The sequence below is a fragment of the Poromitra crassiceps genome (assembly GCF_964638095.1).
Source record: "Poromitra crassiceps genome assembly, chromosome: 10".
NCBI lineage: Eukaryota > Metazoa > Chordata > Actinopteri > Beryciformes > Melamphaidae > Poromitra > Poromitra crassiceps.
Window position 1 is genome coordinate 47,077,231 of NC_139631.1, and position 20,013 is coordinate 47,097,243.

Below are 20,013 nucleotides of genomic sequence, written 5' to 3' on the forward strand. Positions count from 1 at the left end.
TTTTTTTATTTTTTTATTGATAATGAGTGATGTGCAAACATTCTTCTTCTTCTTGCTTTCTGGCAGGATGCCTTGCTAGAACATTGCTAGACAGCTATTAGATGGGGATAATATCAAACCTCAAGCTGATGCCGAGATGACAGCTTGACTGGCTGTGAAAACCTTGGATACACGTGTATAGTGAAAACCATGGCCTGAATATCCGAACCTTCTAATGCATATTGATTATACACAAAGTTCCAACTTTCTGACATTATTGTACAGTTCAAATACATAATAATAATAATAATAATAATAATAATAATAATAATAATAATAATAAATATAGCCGCAAGCGGCGATGCGGGGTCCAAGCTTCCGGTGACTTGGGGGGTGTATGTCAGATAATATAGACACTGAATTGCACATTTAATCAGAGTTGGTATGTGCACAAGTGCACAAAGTTTGGTTGAGATTTGGTGACCTGACCGGGTTCAAGCAGTAGTAGCAGTAGTAATAGTAGTGTTAGTGTATATCTGTGTAAGTGTGTGTATATATATGTGTGTGTATATGTGTGAGTATATGTGTGTGTGTGTGTGTGTGTATGTGTGTGTGTGTGTGTATATGTGTGTGTGTGTGTGTGTGTGTGTGTGTGTGTGTGTGTGTGTGTGTATGTGTGTGTGTGTGTGTGTGGCGTGTGTGTGTGTGTGTGTATAGGTGTATATGTCTGTGGCAATGTGCACTGGAGCTAGCGGCTGAATTACACCAACTAAGGTACAACCTTGCTACAGTGAACATTTAAGCTAGAATCAGGGTGTAAATGACATTTTCAAGTCAACTTGGCATCTCAGGGCTTGTGGAGAGTTTGATTACACCAGGTGAGCAGTATGGAAGCATTCTATCTATTTGTTTATTTGTATGTTTTTGCTCATGGTCAACTTCACTCAGCAGACAGCTCTGTGCCTGTTGTGGTTAGAGTACAGTTCTATCTCTGTGTGTGATGCGTCCAGAGTGCTTTACCCAGTACAGTTGGAGTACAGTACCCAGTTGGAGGTTTCATTCAGCAGGTTTCAAAGATAAGTTGAATTGGATGTTAAAAAACGTTCCCTCTATACTGCCAACTGTCTTGCACCATCTCCATTCATCAGTGATTCAGTGCACCTGGTACAGAGCCTGACCACAGCCCAACTCTGATTGGCTCAGAGTGATGTCAGTCACACTGCAGGATTACAAGCCCGCCAACTTCTGTTTCATGTAAAATACATTGGTGATACATTTTGCAGTGTAAACATTGGTGAACTGAGTTTACAATTATCAAATTATGTGTTCTTAAGTTAAAGCAACTCTGCTCAACATGTGGTAAAATATCAGCCAGGATGAGCGGTTAATGAGTGTCACACCTATGAACAGGTGAGGGCAATGTGACCCCTCAGCACTGGACCCAGATAAAACCACAAGGAAAGATGGCAGGCACACAGCAGGACAAGGTGCAGGGTGATTTTATTTTCCCAACATCAAAAGTGACAGTGAGGCAATCAGCATGTTGTCTGTGGATAAGAACACAAACAGAATTATTTACCCAAATACACAATGTTAACAAGCAATCCAAATTACATCAAACTAGCAATAAACAAACAATGTAACAATCAATTAAAGCAACAATAAACAATATATTTTAACCATGCTAAAGAAAAAAACATATGCAATTCACCTTTAAGGTCAGCATGAGTTGGACTGGCTCACAGCACCTCTGTAGCAGCAGACTGGGGTTTGGGGCAAGTTTTGCACTTCTTTTATAGCCATAGCTCCACCCATCTCCCCACCCACGTGGCACAATCCACAAGTGAGTGAGTGAAGCACTCTGGGAGATGAAGTACACCAGTGGTGGCCATTTTAGTGTGCGTGTGCGTGTGCGTGTGCGTGTGTGTGTGCGCGTGTGCGTGTGCGTGTGCAAACAGACAAAATAGTCATAGGAAGTAGTATGTTTAGCAATAAAAAACAATATAACAATCAAACAAACAATAAACAATATATTTTAACCATGGCTAAAGAGAAAAACATATGCAATTCACCTTTAAGATCAGGATGGCTTGGAATGGCAATTCAACAATGGCTAACAAAACTACAACTTAATTAATAATGCATCTGAAGGGAGGATAAACACCAAAGGACCGAAACACCAACACAGCCTCTACTGCAGTAACGGACACACACTGAGTGTAGAGGCTGATTAGCGTCTTAAGTGCAGGTGTGTGGTGATCAGTCCAGAATTAGGTGCAGGTGTGGTGTATATGTGTGTGCGTGTGTGTACGTGTGTGTGTGTGTGCGCGTGTGTGTGTGTGTGTGCGCGTGTGCGTGTGTGTGTGTGTGTGTGTGTGTGCTTTTGATGACTATAGCCAGCACCCTGCATTGCAGCTTGTCATGCAGTCCATTTACCATTAAGGACATGTCTGTATTACACACATAATCCACCACTTTACATTAAAAGTCTGCCCTGAATGGAGATGTTTGAACTAATTGGTGTGGGTTGTGCTGTTACAATGGAAGTAAAGTAAAGGTAAAGTCCCACTGATTGTCACACAATGTGTGAAATTTGTTCTCCGCATTTGACCCATCCCCTGGGGGAGCGGTGAGCGCCGCGCTCGGGAATCATATGGTGATCTAACCCCCCAATTCCAACCCTTTGATGCTGAGTGCCAAGCAGGGAGGCAAATGGGTCTCATTTTTATAGTCTTTGCTATGACTCGGCCGGGGATCGAACTCACGACCTCCCAGTCTCAGGGCGGACATTCAGACCACAAGGCCACTGAGCTGGACACATGAGTGACAAGGATAATTCAGATTTAATTCTCTTTTTGGACCTTTCACATCTGAAGACACAATAATGTATTGGAATGTTTTTCCTTTCATATATCTGAAAGAAGGCTCCCAGCAAACACAATTACATCATGATGATGTTCTGATATCATCTTTCAGTGACGTCCAGGACTAGGCCAAATCACAGCCGATTTGGGGATCATTTAGACATCTACACAGGAATGTCAAGAGGACGTCGAAATATGACGTTACCATAAATAGGCATATTCAGTTATTCTGCTATGTACACAGTGTGTATTCAGCAGCGTTATACATAATTATATCCAGATTAACCTTTATTCTACATTTTCAAAAAATAAAACAGTTACCTGGCCGTGGTTTGAACCCAGGACCTCCAGCTTTGGTGTCTGCTACTTTACCCCTACACCATCCTTCCACAGCAATGACAAGGCATGGATATAACCTTATTATGGCATAAACTTGTTTTTATTCAAACGTGGGTGTCAAGTCTTTGTGGATCGGGCATTACTGTGTGACATCTAAACCAACTATGTATTATGCTACAGCAGATGCAGAACCCCAAAACACATTAACCCCACCCAAAATGCTACATTCCAACTTCCAGTAGTAGTAGTAGTAGTAGTAGTAGTATTAGTAGTAGTAGTAGTAATAGTAGCAGAAGTAGTAATAGTAGTAGTAGTAGTGTTGGTAGTAGTGGGAGTGGTAGCAGAAGTAGCAGCAGTAGTTGTAATTGACCGGTTAATGAGTTGTGGGCAATTTAGTGTTGGCGTGTGTTTCATTAAAAGTTTAGAGATTTATCATTTCAAAACGGTTTCACGTATCCAAAATCCTTTACTAACCTTAGGTCGGGGTAGCCCATAGATGACCCAGAAAAAGTTTTGTGTGATTTGGCCAAACGGTCTAGGAGGAGCTCGCAAAAGTAGGTTTTTGATCAAATTCAAAATGGCGGAAAATCTACCACACAGAAATGGGCGTGGCCTAGTGGGTTAGATACATGATGCTCCAGGGAAACCAGTAGATGTGGAATTTTGATTCTACAGCTCGCAGTTCAGAAGTTATGGACCGACAAACATGAAATTGGCTGTTATAGCGCCACCATCTGGTGGATTGGTGTAATTTTTTTACTCTGAGTAGTGGGTGATGTCGTGAACCTGTGTGGAAAGTTTGGGTGATGGGGGGTGTATGGTTTCTGAGATCCACACACTTTTAGGGCAGGAAAAGAACAAAAGTAAATACACAAAAGTTTAAACATTTATCATTTCAAGACGGTTTCACGTATCCAAATTCTTTCTAAGATTTTAAATCAGGGAAGTCCAGAGATGACACACAAAAAGTGTGGGCTCATTTGGGCAAATGGCCTAGGACGAGTTCGTTTTTGTTTTTTTTGAGAAAGTCCAAGATGGCGGAAAATCTAGGCACACGCAAATGGGCGTGGCCTATATGGATAGATGCGTATTGATCCAGGGAATACAGCCGAAGTGGAATTTTGATTCTACGCCTCACGGTTCAGAAGATATGGACCATAACGCAAAATGGTCTGTTATAGCGCCACCATCTGGCCAATATGGCTAATTTTTTGTCTCTGAGTAGTGGGGCACATTTCCAACCTATGTGCAAAGTCTGGCTACTGTACCCCTTACGGTTTTTGCCGTGCATACTGTTTTAGCGGAGAATAAAAAAAAAAAGAATAAATATAGCCGCAAGCGGCGATGCGGGGTCCAAGCTTCCGGTGACTTGGGGGGTGTATGTCAGATAATATAGACACTGAATTGCACATTTAATCAGAGTTGGTATGTGCACAAGTGCACAAAGTTTGGTTGAGATTTGGTGACCTGACCGGGTTCAAGCAGTAGTAGCAGTAGTAATAGTAGTGTTAGTGTATATGTGTGTAAGCGTGTATATGTGTGTGTGTATATATGTGTGTGTATATGTGTGAGTATATGTGTGTGTGTGTGTGTGTATATAGGTGTATATGTGTGTGGCAATGTGCACTGGAGCTAGCGGCTGAATTACACCAACTAAGGTACAACCTTGCTACAGTGAACATTTAAGCTAGAATCAGGGTGTAAATGACATTTTCAAGTCAACTTGGCATCTCAGGGCTTGTGGAGAGTTTGATTACACCAGCTGAGCAGTATGGAAGCATTCTATGTATTTGTTTTTTCTATGTTTTTGCTCATGGTCAACTTCACTCAGCAGACAGCTCTGTGCCTGTTGTGGTTAGAGTACAGTTCTATCTCTGTGTGTGATGCGTCCAGAGTGCTTTACCCAGTACACCGACTGCATGCAAGTACCGCATAGTACCCCACTTCAAATAAACCAAACTATACCTTTCACAAATCAACTCAATAAGTGTCCAACTAAATGAATGCCTGCTAAACTGTTTTCGGATGTGCGAGATGTGCAAAATAAATAAGCATTGTTTCCGGTGGAGTGTCCCTTTAAGGCCAAAACTAACATCTCAGTTGGCTTTAATTAAAACACAAGATAGGAATACATTTCAAATCACAACACATTGCCGTCACTTCAAATTACCTTCATACCTCCCTTTACATAACATTGAAAATATATTTCAGATTGTGTAAACCTCCCTTTAAACTCACGGATTTGGCTTTTGGAGGTTTCATTCAGCAGGTTTCAAAGATAAGTTGAATTGGATGTTAAAAAACGTTCCCTCTATACTGCCAACTGTCTTGCACCATCTCCATTCATCAGTGATTCAGTGCACCTGGTACAGAGCCTGACCACAGCCCAACTCTGATTGGCTCAGATTGATGTCAGTCACACTGCAGGATTACAAGCCCGCCAACTTCTGTTTCATGTAAAATACATTGGTGATACATTTTGCAGTGTAAACATTGGTGAACTGGGTTTACAATTATCAAATTATGTGTTCTTAAGTTAAAGCAACTCTGCTCAACATGTGGTAAAATATCAGCCAGGATGAGCGGTTAATGCGTGTCACACCTATGAACAGGTGAGGGCAATGTGACCCCTCAGCACTGGACCCAGATAAAACCACAAGGAAAGATGGCAGGCACACAGCAGGACAAGGTGCAGGGTGATTTTATTTTCCCAACATCAAAAGTGACAGTGAGGCAATCAGCATGTTGTCTGTGGATAAGAACACAAACAGAATTATTTACCCAAATACACAATGTTAACCAGCAATCCAAATGACATCAAATTAGCAATAAACAAACAATGTAACAATCAATTAAAGCAACAATAAACAATATATTTTAACCATGCTAAAGAAAAAAACATATGCAATTCACCTTTAAGGTCAGCATGAGTTGGACTGGCTCACAGCACCTCTGTAGCAGCAGACTGGGGTTTGGGGCAAGTTTTGCACTTATTTTATAGCCATAGCTCCACCCATCTCCCCACCCACATGGCACAATCCACAAGTGAGTGAGTGAAGCACTCTGGGAGATGAAGTACACCAGTGGTGGCCATTTTAGTGTGCGTGTGCGTGTGCGTGTGCGCGTGTGTGTGCGTGTGTGCGTGTGCGTGTGCGTGTGCGTGTGCAAACAGACAAAATAGTCATAGGAAGTAGTATGTTTAGCAATAAAAAACAATATAACAATCAAACAAACAATAAACAATATATTTTAACCATGGCTAAAGAGAAAAACATATGCAATTCACCTTTAAGATCAGGATGGCTTGGAATGGCAATTCAACAATGGCTAACAAAACTACAACTTACTTAATAATGCATCTGAAGGGAGGATAAACACCAACTGAAACACCAACACAGCCTCTACTGCAGTAACGGACACACACTGAGTGTAGAGGCTGATTAGCATCTTAAGTGCAGGTGTGTGGTGATCAGTCCAGAATTAGGTGCAGGTGTGGTGTATATGTGTGTGCGTGTGTGTACGTGTGTGTGTGTGTGCGCGTGTGTGTGTGTGTGCGCGCGTGTGTGTGTGTGTGTGTGTGTGTGTGTGTGTGTGTGTAGATCCGGTGACCTGACGGTTTCCAAGCAGTACTAGTAGTAGTAGTAGTAGCAGTAGTAGTAATAGTAGTAGTAGTAGTGTTGGTAGTAGTGGGAGTGGTAGCAATAGTAGCAGCAGAAGTACTAAGAATAGTAGTAGTAGTAGTAGCAGCAGCGGCAGTAGTAGTGGTGGTTGGCTGTTATAGCGCCACCATCTGGTGGATTGGTGTAATTTTTTTACTCTGAGTAGTGGGTGATGTCGTGAACCTGTGTGGAAAGTTTGGGTGATGGGGGGTGTATGGTTTCTGAGATCCACACACTTTTAGGGCAGGAAAAGAACAAAAGTAAATACACAAAAGTTTAAACATTTATCATTTCATGACGGTTTCACGTATCCAAATTCTTTCTAAGATTTTTAATCAGGGAAGTCCAGAGATGACACACAAAATGTTTGGGCTCATTCGGGCAAATGGCCTAGGACGAGTTCGTTTTTTTTTTTTTTGAGAAAGTCCAAGATGGCGGAAAATCTAGCAGACTTAAATGGGCGTGGTCTATATGGATAGATGCGTATTGATCCAGGGAATCCAGCAGATGTGGAATTTTGATTCTACGCCTCACGGTTCAGCAGTTATGGTCCAATACGTGAAATGGTCTGTTATAGCGCCACCATCTGGTCAATATGGCTAATTTTTTGTCTCTGAGTAGTGGGGCACATTTCCAACCTATGTGCAAAGTCTGGCTACTGTACCCCTTACGGTTGTTGCCGTGCATACTGTTTTAGCGGAGAATAAAAAAAAAATATATATATATAGCCGCAAGCGGCGATGCGGGGTCCAAGCTTCCGGTGACTTGGGGGGTGTATGTCAGATAATATAGACACTGAATTGCACATTTAATCAGAGTTGGTATGTGCACAAGTGCACAAAGTTTGGTTGAGATTTGGTGACCTGACCGGGTTCAAGCAGTAGTAGCAGTAGTAATAGTAGTGTTAGTGTATATGTGTGTAAGTGTGTATATGTGTGTGTGTGTATATATGTGTGTGTATATGTGTGAGTATATGTGTGTGTGTGTGTGTGTATATAGGTGTATATGTGTGTGGCAATGTGCACTGGAGCTAGCGGCTGAATTACACCAACTAAGGTACAACCTTGCTACAGTGAACATTTAAGCTAGAATCAGGGTGTAAATGACATTTTCAAGTCAACTTGGCATCTCAGGGCTTGTGGAGAGTTTGATTACACCAGCTGAGCAGTATGGAAGCATTCTATGTATTTGTTTTTTCTATGTTTTTGCTCATGGTCAACTTCACTCAGCAGACAGCTCTGTGCCTGTTGTGGTTAGAGTACAGTTCTATCTCTGTGTGTGATGCGTCCAGAGTCCTTTACCCAGTACACCGACTGCATGCAAGTACCGCATAGTACCCCACTTCAAATAAACCAAACTATACCTTTCACAAATCAACTCAATAAGTGTCAAACTAAATGAATGCCTGCTAAACTGTTTTCGGATGTGCGAGATGTGCAAAATAAATAAGCATTGTTTCGGTGGAGTGTCCCTTTAAGGCCAAAACTAACATCTCAGTTGGCTTTAATTAAAACACAAGATAGGACAACACATTGCCGTCACTTCAAATTACCTTCATACCTCCCTTTACATAACATTGAAAATATATTTCAGATTGTGTAAACCTCCCTTTAAACTCACGGATTTGGCTTTTGGAGGTTTCATTCAGCAGGTTTCAAAGATAAGTTGAATTGGATGTTAAAAAACGTTCCCTCTATACTGCCAACTGTCTTGCACCATCTCCATTCATCAGTGATTCAGTGCACCTGGTACAGAGCCTGACCACAGCCCAACTCTGATTGGCTCAGATTGATGTCAGTCACACTGCAGGATTACAAGCCCGCCAACTTCTGTTTCATGTAAAATACATTGGTGATACATTTTGCAGTGTAAACATTGGTGAACTGGGTTTACAATTATCAAATTATGTGTTCTTAAGTTAAAGCAACTCTGCTCAACATGTGGTAAAATATCAGCCAGGATGAGCGGTTAATGCGTGTCACACCTATGAACAGGTGAGGGCAATGTGACCCCTCAGCACTGGACCCAGATAAAACCACAAGGAAAGATGGCAGGCACACAGCAGGACAAGGTGCAGGGTGATTTTATTTTCCCAACATCAAAAGTGACAGTAAGGCAATCAGCATGTTGTCTGTGGATAAGAACACAAACATAATTATTTACCCAAATACACAATGTTAACAAGCAATCCAAATGACATCAAATTAGCAATAAACAAACAATGTAACAATCAATTAAAGCAACAATAAACAATATATTTTAACCATGCTAAAGAAAAAAACATATGCAATTCACCTTTAAGGTCAGCATGAGTTGGACTGGCTCACAGCACCTCTGTAGCAGCAGACTGGGGTTTGGGGCAAGTTTTGCACTTCTTTTATAGCCATAGCTCCACCCATCTCCCCACCCACATGGCACAATCCACAAGTGAGTGAGTGAAGCACTCTGGGAGATGAAGTACACCAGTGGTGGCCATTTTAGTGTGCGTGTGCGCGTGTGCGTGTGCGTGTGCAAACAGACAAAATAGTCATAGGAAGTAGTATGTTTAGCAATAAAAAACAATATAACAATCAAACAAACAATAAACAATATATTTTAACCATGGCTAAAGAGAAAAACATATGCAATTCACCTTTAAGATCAGGATGGCTTGGAATGGCAACAATGGCTAACAAAACTACAACTTACTTAATGCATCTGAAGGGAGGATAAACACCAACTGAAACACCAACACAGCCTCTACTGCAGTAACGGACACACACTGAGTGTAGAGGCTGATTAGCGTCTTAAGTGCAGGTGTGTGGTGATCAGTCCAGAATTAGGTGCAGGTGTGGTGTATATGTGTGTGTGTGTGTACGTGTGTGTGTGTGCGCGTGTAACAGAATTATTTACCCAAATACACAATGTTAACAAGCAATCCAAATGACATCAAATTAGCAATAAACAAACAATGTAACAATCAATTAAAGCAACAATAAACAATATATTTTAACCATGCTAAAGAAAAAAACATATGCAATTCACCTTTAAGGTCAGCATGAGTTGGACTGGCTCACAGCACCTCTGTAGCAGCAGACTGGGGTTTGGGGCAAGTTTTGCACTTCTTTTATAGCCATAGCTCCACCCATCTCCCCACCCACATGGCACAATCCACAAGTGAGTGAGTGAAGCACTCTGGGAGATGAAGTACACCAGTGGTGGCCATTTTAGTGTGCGTGTGCGTGTGTGTGTGCGCGTGTGTGCGTGTGCGTGTGCAAACAGACAAAATAGTCATAGGAAGTAGTATGTTTAGCAATAAAAAACAATATAACAATCAAACAAACAATAAACAATATATTTTAACCATGGCTAAAGAGAAAAACATATGCAATTCACCTTTAAGATCAGGATGGCTTGGAATGGCAATTCAACAATGGCTAACAAAACTACCACTTACTTAATAATGCATCTGAAGGGAGGATAAACACCAACTGAAACACCAACACAGCCTCTACTGCAGTAACGGACACACACTGAGTGTAGAGGCTGATTAGCGTCTTAAGTGCAGGTGTGTGGTGATCAGTCCAGAATTAGGTGCAGGTGTGGTGTATATGTGTGTGCGTGTGTGTACGTGTGTGTGTGTGTGTGTGCGCGTGTGTGTGTGTGTGCGCGTGTGCGTGTGTGTGTGTGTGTGTGTGTGTGTGTGTGTGTGTGTGTGTGTGTGTGTGTAGATCCGGTGACCTGACGGTTTCCAAGCAGTACTAGTAGTAGTAGTAGTAGCAGTAGTAGTAATAGTAGTAGTAGTAGTGTTGGTAGTAGTGGGAGTGGTAGCAATAGTAGCAGCAGAAGTACTAAGAATAGTAGTAGTAGTAGTAGCAGCAGCGGCAGTAGTAGTGGTGGTTGGCTGTTATAGCGCCACCATCTGGTGGATTGGTGTAATTTTTTTACTCTGAGTAGTGGGTGATGTCGTGAACCTGTGTGGAAAGTTTGGGTGATGGGGGGTGTATGGTTTCTGAGATCCACACACTTTTAGGGCAGGAAAAGAACAAAAGTAAATACACAAAAGTTTAAACATTTATCATTTCAAGACGGTTTCACGTATCCAAATTCTTTCTAAGATTTTTAATCAGGGAAGTCCAGAGATGACACACAAAAAGTTTGCGCTCATTCGGGCAGATGGCCTAGGACGAGTTCGTTTTTTTTTTTTTTGAGAAAGTCCAAGATGGCGGAAAATCTAGCAGACTTAAATGGGCGTGGTCTATATGGATAGATGCGTATTGATCCAGGGAATCCAGCAGATGTGGAATTTTGATTCTACGCCTCACGGTTCAGCAGTTATGGTCCAATACGTGAAATGGTCTGTTATAGCGCCACCATCTGGTCAATATGGCTAATTTTTTGTCTCTGAGTAGTGGGGCACATTTCCAACCTATGTGCAAAGTCTGGCTACTGTAGCCCTTACGGTTTTTGCCGTGCATACTGTTTTAGCGGAGAATATGAAAAATAATAATAAACGGAACAGATACAATAGGGATCCACGCACTTCGTGCTTGGACCCCTAATAATAATAAACGGAACAGATACAATAGGGATCCACGCACTTCGTGCTTGGACCCCTAATAATAATAATAATAATTTAATTTGTATAGTGTTTTTCAATGACCAAAAGACTTGCTTGGGAGAAGAAAGCCTTTTCAGACCAAATATTTCTTTCAGTGAGATAAATTCAAAAACATCCTCACAGTATATGGGGACTTGGACTTGAGACTTGAACTTGTGTTGCACATACAGGTAAGTCACACATACAGTGACTTGGACTTGCAAAAATGACTTGTGAGCATTTCTGTTATATATACCAGAGATGCTCACAAGTCATTATACATATCTTTAGGCTACATATATTTGGATATCATATGATATCAAAATACAGCCTAAGGGGCCTCCAGGAACCTTAATTCAAATTGGGTTCTTTGAGGAACCATATTCATACTGCGTAAAAAGTAAAGGTTCTTGCAGGCACCTCTGAGAGCATTGAGGAGCTTTGAGGAACTTCGGAGTTCTTGGGGGAACTCCTAGGTTCTTGGAGTAACCTAGAGGTTCCTCAAGGAACTTGTAGTTTTTACAGTGCACCTTGAATAGTTTACCCACCTCTGTATTTACCACTACAGAGCTGAATACAATGTGTAACTACATTGTGTTACTTGAATATGTATCTGTTTCCCTCATTTATGTTTACAATGACAAATAATCTGTATGGTTTATCTGTTGGTATTTCCTTGGGTGATATTCCCTAGTCACTCATAGACCTACCATGCATTTTCTACAAATTGGGCTACATTTTCAATAGTAGGCCTAGTAAATCAAAGCCACATGTGAGATATATCACAAGTAATTGTATTAAAACACCAATCAAAATAAAATCCAAAGAGAGGTTTCCTTCTCTGACTATTGGTGCTTTCACAAACATATTACACAATGAGATTTTTTGATAAATAATCATCAGTAGGCTATTGTGCATATACAGACTTGTGGGTAAAGGCACAGTGGATGATGACAGGGATCTTATCTGCTGCTCTTCTTCGTTGGAGGACGTGGGAAAAGCAAGAAAGAAGACTATTCCAACGCAGTCCACCTGAAGCTGATCCCCAAGGCCTTCTCAGCAGCACGCCACACTATCTGGCACCATCTGGTGGTTTAACATTGCTGATACACCCTTTGACCAGCAAGCCTTTCCTGTGCGATCCCATGGGAGAAATCATTTAGTCTATCCTCTCCTTCTGTTTTCTTGTGGAGCTTCTTCTTCGCTTGTTTTTGGACCTGGAAATGCTGTAGCCTAATACTATTCCACAGTTGTGTTGTATAACAGCACCCTCTACCACATAATAGTGAAAAATGGTTTGCTGGAAAATATTCTAAGATGTTTTGATGACTATCCTTTGTGTAAATGACTGTGTTCATGGTGTGTGGGTTATGATCTATGATGTTTATATCTTTGTGTAAATGACAGTGTTCATGGTGTGTGTGTTATGATCTATGATGTTTATATCCTTGTGTAAATGACTGTGTTCATGGTGTGTGTTATGATCTATGATGTTTATATCTTTGTGTAAATGACTGTGTTCATGGTGTGTTATGATCTATGATGTTTATATCTTTGTGTAAATGACTGTGTTCATGGTGTGTGTGTTATGATCTATGATGTTTATATCTTTGTGTAAATGACTGTGTTCATGGTGTGTGGGTTATGATCTATGATGTTTATATCTTTGTGTAAATGACTGTTTTCATGGTGTGTGGGTTATGATCTATGATGTTTATATCTTTGTGTAAATGACTGTTTTCATGGTGTGTGTGTTATGATCTATGATGTTTATATCTTTGTGTAAATGACTGTGTTCATGGTGTGTGTGTTATGATCTATGATGTTTATATCTTTGTGTAAATGACTGTTCATGGTGTGTGGGTTATGATCTATGATGTTCATATCTTTGTGTAAATTACTGTGTTCATGGTGCGTGGGTTATGATCTATGATGTTTATATCTTTGTGTAAATTACTGTGATCATGGTGTGTGTGTTATGCTCTATGATGTTTATATCTTTGTGGAAATGACTGTGTTCATGGTGTGTGTGTTATGATCTATGATGTTTATATCTTTGTGTAAATGACTGTTCATGGTGTGTGGGTTATGATCTATGATGTTTATATCTTTGTGTAAATGACTGTGTTGTGTGTGGGTTATGATCTATGATGTTTATATCCTTTGTGTAAATGACTGTGATCATGGTGTGTTATGATCTATGATGTTTATATATTTGTGTAAATTACTGTGTTCATGGTGTGTTATGATCTATGATGTTTATATCTTTGTGTAAATGACTGTGTTCATGGTGTGTTATGATCTATGATGTTTATATCCTTTGTGTAAATGACTGTGATCATGGTGTGTTATGATCTATGATGTTTATATATTTGTGTAAATTACTGTGTTCATGGTGTGTTATGATCTATGATGTTTATATCTTTGTGTAAATGACTGTGTTCATGGTGTGTGTTATGATCTATGATGTTTATATCTTTGTGTAAATGACTGTGATCATGGTGTGTGGGTTATGATCTATGATGTTTATATCCTTTGTGTAAATGACTGTGATCATGGTGTGTGTGTGTTATGATCTATGATGTTTATATCTTTGTGTAAATGACTGTGTTCATGGTGTGTGTGTTATGATCTATGATTTTTATATCTTTGTGTAAATGACTGTGTTCATGGTGTGTGGGTTATGATCTATGATGTTTATATCCTTTGTGTAAATGACTGTGTTCATGGTGTGTGTGTTATGATCTATGATGTTTATATCCTTTGTGTAAATGACTGTGATCATGGTGTGTGTGTTATGATCTATGATGTTTATATATTTGTGTAAATTACTGTGTTCATGGTGTGTGTGTTATGATCTATGATGTTTATATATTTGTGTAAATGACTGTGATCATGGTGTGTGTGTTATGATCTATGATGTTTATATATTTGTGTAAATTACTGTTCATGGTGTGTGTGTTATGATCTATGATGTTTATATCCTTTGTGTAAATTACTGTGATCATGGTGTGTGTGTTATGATCTATGATGTTTATATATTTGTGTAAATTACTGTGTTCATGGTGTGTGTTATGATCTATGATGTTTATATCCTTTGTGTAAATGACTGTGATCATGGTGTGTGTGTTATGATCTATGATGTTTATATCTTTGTGTAAATGACTGTGTTCATGGTGTGTGGGTTATGATCTATGATGTTTATATCCTTTGTGTAAATGACTGTGATCATGGTGTGTGTTATGATCTATGATGTTTATATCTTTGTGTAAATGACTGTGTTCATGGTGTGTGTGTTATGATCTATGATGTTTATATCCTTGTGTAAATGACTGTGTTCATGGTGTGTGTTATGATCTATGATGTTTATATCTTTGTGTAAATGACTGTGTTCATGGTGTGTTATGATCTATGATGTTTATATCTTTGTGTAAATGACTGTGTTCATGGTGTGTGTGTTATGATCTATGATGTTTATATCTTTGTGTAAATGACTGTGTTCATGGTGTGTGGGTTATGATCTATGATGTTTATATCTTTGTGTAAATGACTGTTTTCATGGTGTGTGGGTTATGATCTATGATGTTTATATCTTTGTGTAAATGACTGTTTTCATGGTGTGTGTGTTATGATCTATGATGTTTATATCTTTGTGTAAATGACTGTGTTCATGGTGTGTGTGTTATGATCTATGATGTTTATATCTTTGTGTAAATGACTGTTCATGGTGTGTGGGTTATGATCTATGATGTTCATATCTTTGTGTAAATTACTGTGTTCATGGTGTGTGGGTTATGATCTATGATGTTTATATCTTTGTGTAAATTACTGTGATCATGGTGTGTGTGTTATGCTCTATGATGTTTATATCTTTGTGGAAATGACTGTGTTCATGGTGTGTGTGTTATGATCTATGATGTTTATATCTTTGTGTAAATGACTGTTCATGGTGTGTGGGTTATGATCTATGATGTTTATATCTTTGTGTAAATGACTGTGTTGTGTGTGGGTTATGATCTATGATGTTTATATCCTTTGTGTAAATGACTGTGATCATGGTGTGTTATGATCTATGATGTTTATATATTTGTGTAAATTACTGTGTTCATGGTGTGTTATGATCTATGATGTTTATATCTTTGTGTAAATGACTGTGTTCATGGTGTGTTATGATCTATGATGTTTATATCCTTTGTGTAAATGACTGTGATCATGGTGTGTTATGATCTATGATGTTTATATATTTGTGTAAATTACTGTGTTCATGGTGTGTTATGATCTATGATGTTTATATCTTTGTGTAAATGACTGTGTTCATGGTGTGTGTTATGATCTATGATGTTTATATCTTTGTGTAAATGACTGTGATCATGGTGTGTGGGTTATGATCTATGATGTTTATATCCTTTGTGTAAATGACTGTGATCATGGTGTGTGTGTGTTATGATCTATGATGTTTATATCTTTGTGTAAATGACTGTGTTCATGGTGTGTGTGTTATGATCTATGATGTTTATATCTTTGTGTAAATGACTGTGTTCATGGTGTGTGGGTTATGATCTATGATGTTTATATCCTTTGTGTAAATGACTGTGTTCATGGTGTGTGTGTTATGATCTATGATGTTTATATCCTTTGTGTAAATGACTGTGATCATGGTGTGTGTGTTATGATCTATGATGTTTATATATTTGTGTAAATTACTGTGTTCATGGTGTGTGTGTTATGATCTATGATGTTTATATATTTGTGTAAATGACTGTGATCATGGTGTGTGTGTTATGATCTATGATGTTTATATATTTGTGTAAATGACTGTTCATGGTGTGTGTGTTATGATCTATGATGTTTATATCCTTTGTGTAAATTACTGTGATCATGGTGTGTGTGTTATGATCTATGATGTTTATATATTTGTGTAAATTACTGTGTTCATGGTGTGTGTTATGATCTATGATGTTTATATCCTTTGTGTAAATGACTGTGATCATGGTGTGTGTGTTATGATCTATGATGTTTATATCTTTGTGTAAATGACTGTGTTCATGGTGTGTGGGTTATGATCTATGATGTTTATATCCTTTGTGTAAATGACTGTGATCATGGTGTGTGTGTTATGATCTATGATGTTTATATCTTTGTGTAAATGACTGTGTTCATGGTGTGTGGGTTATGATCTATGATGTTTATATCTTTGTGTAAATGACTGTTTTCATGGTGTGTTATGATCTATGATGTTTATATATTTGTGTAAATGACTGTGTTCATGGTGTGTGTGTTATGATCTATGATGTTTATATCCTTTGTGTAAATGACTGTATTCATGGTGTGTGGGTTATGACCTATGATGTTTATATCTTTGTGTAAATGACTGTGTTCATGGTGTGTGGGTTATGATCTATGATGTTCATATCTTTGTGTAAATTACTGTGTTCATGGTGTGTGGGTTATGATCTATGATGTTTATATCTTTGTGTAAATTACTGTGATCATGGTGTGTGTGTTATGCTCTATGATGTTTATATCTTTGTGTAAATGACTGTGTTCATGGTGTGTGTGTTATGATCTATGATGTTTATATCTTTGTGTAAATGACTGTTCATGGTGTGTGGGTTATGATCTATGATGTTTATATCTTTGTGTAAATGACTGTGTTCATGGTGTGTTATGATCTATGATGTTTATATCTTTGTGTAAATGACTGTGTTCATGGTGTGTGGGTTATGATCTATGATGTTTATATCCTTTGTGTAAATTACTGTGTTCATGGTGTGTGTGTTATGATCTATGATGTTTATATCCTTTGTGTAAATGACTGTGTTCATGGTGTGTGGGTTATGATCTATGATGTTTATATCCTTTGTGTAAATGACTGTGTTCATCGTGTGTGGGTTATGATCTATGATGTTTATATATTTGTGTAAATGACTGTGTTCATGGTGTGTGTGTTATGATCTATGATGTTTATATCCTTTGTGTAAATGACAGTGTTCATGGTGTGTGTGTTATGATCTATGATGTTTATATCTTTGTGTAAATGACTGTGTTCATGGTGTGTGGGTTATGATCTATGATGTTTATATATTTGTGTAAATGACTGTGTTCATGGTGTGTGGGTTATGATCTATGATGTTTATTATCCTTTGTGTAAATGACTGTGTTCATGGTGTGTGTGTTATGATCTATGATGTTTATATCTTTGTGTAAATGACAGTGTTCATGGTGTGTGTGTTATGATCTATGATGTTTATATCTTTGTGTAAATGACTGTGTTCATGGTGTGTGTGTGTTATGATCTATGATGTTTATATCTTTGTGTAAATGACTGTGTTCATGGTGTGTGTGTTATGATCTATGATGTTTATATCCTTTGTGTAAATGACAGTGTTCATGGTGTGTGTGTTATGATCTATGATGTTTATATCTTTGTGTAAATGACAGTGTTCATGGTGTGTGTGTTATGATCTATGATGTTTATATCCTTTGTGTAAATGACTGTGTTCATGGTGTGTTATGATCTATGATGTTTATATCTTTGTGTAAATGACTGTGTTCATGGTGTGTGTGTTATGATCTATGATGTTTATATCTTTGTGTAAATTACTGTGTTCATGGTGTGTGGGTTATGATCTATGATGTTTATATCTTTGTGTAAATGACTGTGTTCATGGTGTGTGTGTTATGATCTATGATGTTTATATCTTTGTGTAAATTACTGTGTTCATGGTGTGTGGGTTATGACCTATGATGTTTATATCTTTGTGTAAATGACTGTGTTCATGGTGTGTTATGATCTATGATGTTTATATCTTTGTGTAAATGACTGTGATCATGGTGTGTGTGTTATGATCTATGATGTTTATATCTTTGTGTAAATGACTGTGTTCATGGTGTGTGTGTTATGATCTATGATGTTTATATCTTTGTGTAAATGACTGTGTTCATGGTGTGTGTGTTATGATATATGATGTTTATATCTTTGTGTAAATGACTGTGTTCATGGTCTGTGGGTTATGATCTATGATGTTTATATCCTTTGTGTAAATTACTGTGTTCATGGTGTGTTATGATCTATGATGTTTATATCTTTGTGTAAATAACTGTGTTCATGGTGTGTGGGTTATGATCTATGATGTTTATATCCTTTGTGTAAATGACTGTGTTCATGGTGTGTGGGTTATGATCTATGATGTTTATATCCTCCTTTATAGGAGCTATATTACAAAACACTCTAAAGTGGCGAGCGAGAGTGGTGTCCTAGGTCTTACGCAGGTGGTGCAGAACGTACGTGCTAGTTGACCGTCGCCTGTGGTCTTTGCGGTGTGCTCAAGTGCAACTTTTTGGCTCCGACACAGGAGACCTGAGGCGACGTAGTTCTCTTTGCTGTCGCCCTGGTGTGTCCCAGCCAGGCTTTAGATGTCAGGTTTTACACAGATTCTGGTTTGGGAGTTAGCTACTTAATAAGTTACTTATCCTATAAGTAGTACTTATAGGATAACTAAACCCTAAAACACATGTCTTCAGCTTTAAACAAATGTATATGGCTTTTGAGTATGTTGCTGAAGGAATCTGGGCAACATCTCGAATGCCCTCTAAGGGTTGAAACCTACTTTGGCAGTTTGGTCTTCCCATTGGATGATTTCGGTTCCGATGAGATCACCAAGTACTGTCCCATCGCAGCTGAGCTGCTGGGACAGCTCCGCTGTGATGACAGCTGTGTGACAAGCCAGCTGTGATCGGCAGGTCTGCCACAATTCTGGGGGCTTAAAGAGGCGGTGCAGACAGTCCTGCAGGGGGCGCAGTGAGGCGGGTGGGGGAGGGGGTTGCTCTGCTGAGTCTCCTCTGGCAGGACTCCATTAGCAGACTCAACCATTACAGCTGCTGCCTAACTGCCTCCCACGCAAACCCCTCCACCCCCCTCCACCCCCCCCCACACACACACACACACACACACACACACACACACACACACACACACACACACACACACAGTGTCTCTACTCTCCATAGTGGTTCATACTGTAGATTCCGATGCTGCTGCTTTCAATGATGAATTAGCTGCTGGCTCCATTATTGATGGCGTGTTTGTGGAGAGAAACCTCTCTGAATAAAAGATCCTCTGACTCTGCTGCTGCTGCTTTTGTCTCAATAAAATATCCTCTGACTCTGCTGCTGCTGCTTTTGTCTGAACAAAATATCCTCCAACTCTGCTGCTGCTTTTGGGGCTGCAGGAGAGGGAGGGGCAAGGAAGGAAGGGAAGGAGGCAAGGAAAGACAGCAACATATTTTCTCCGCCCAAAACAGAATCGTAACTTTACCTTTGATGAATAATAATACTGCAAACAAGCACAAATTCGCAATACAGTAGCTGCAACCACATATGCAAATTTTCTAAATGCAGGATGGTAGCTCAGCACACCCTACTCTGCCTCTGCCACGCTGCATTTCGAACTTCCCCCACCGCCTCCTTTTAGCCAATTGGCATGAACAAACAGACAACCTTCACACTCACACACACTTGACCTCCATGCCAAATGTCAGCCTCTTAGGGTGAAAACATGTGCCCGCTAAAGGGTGGTGAACTTTCTGTGGAT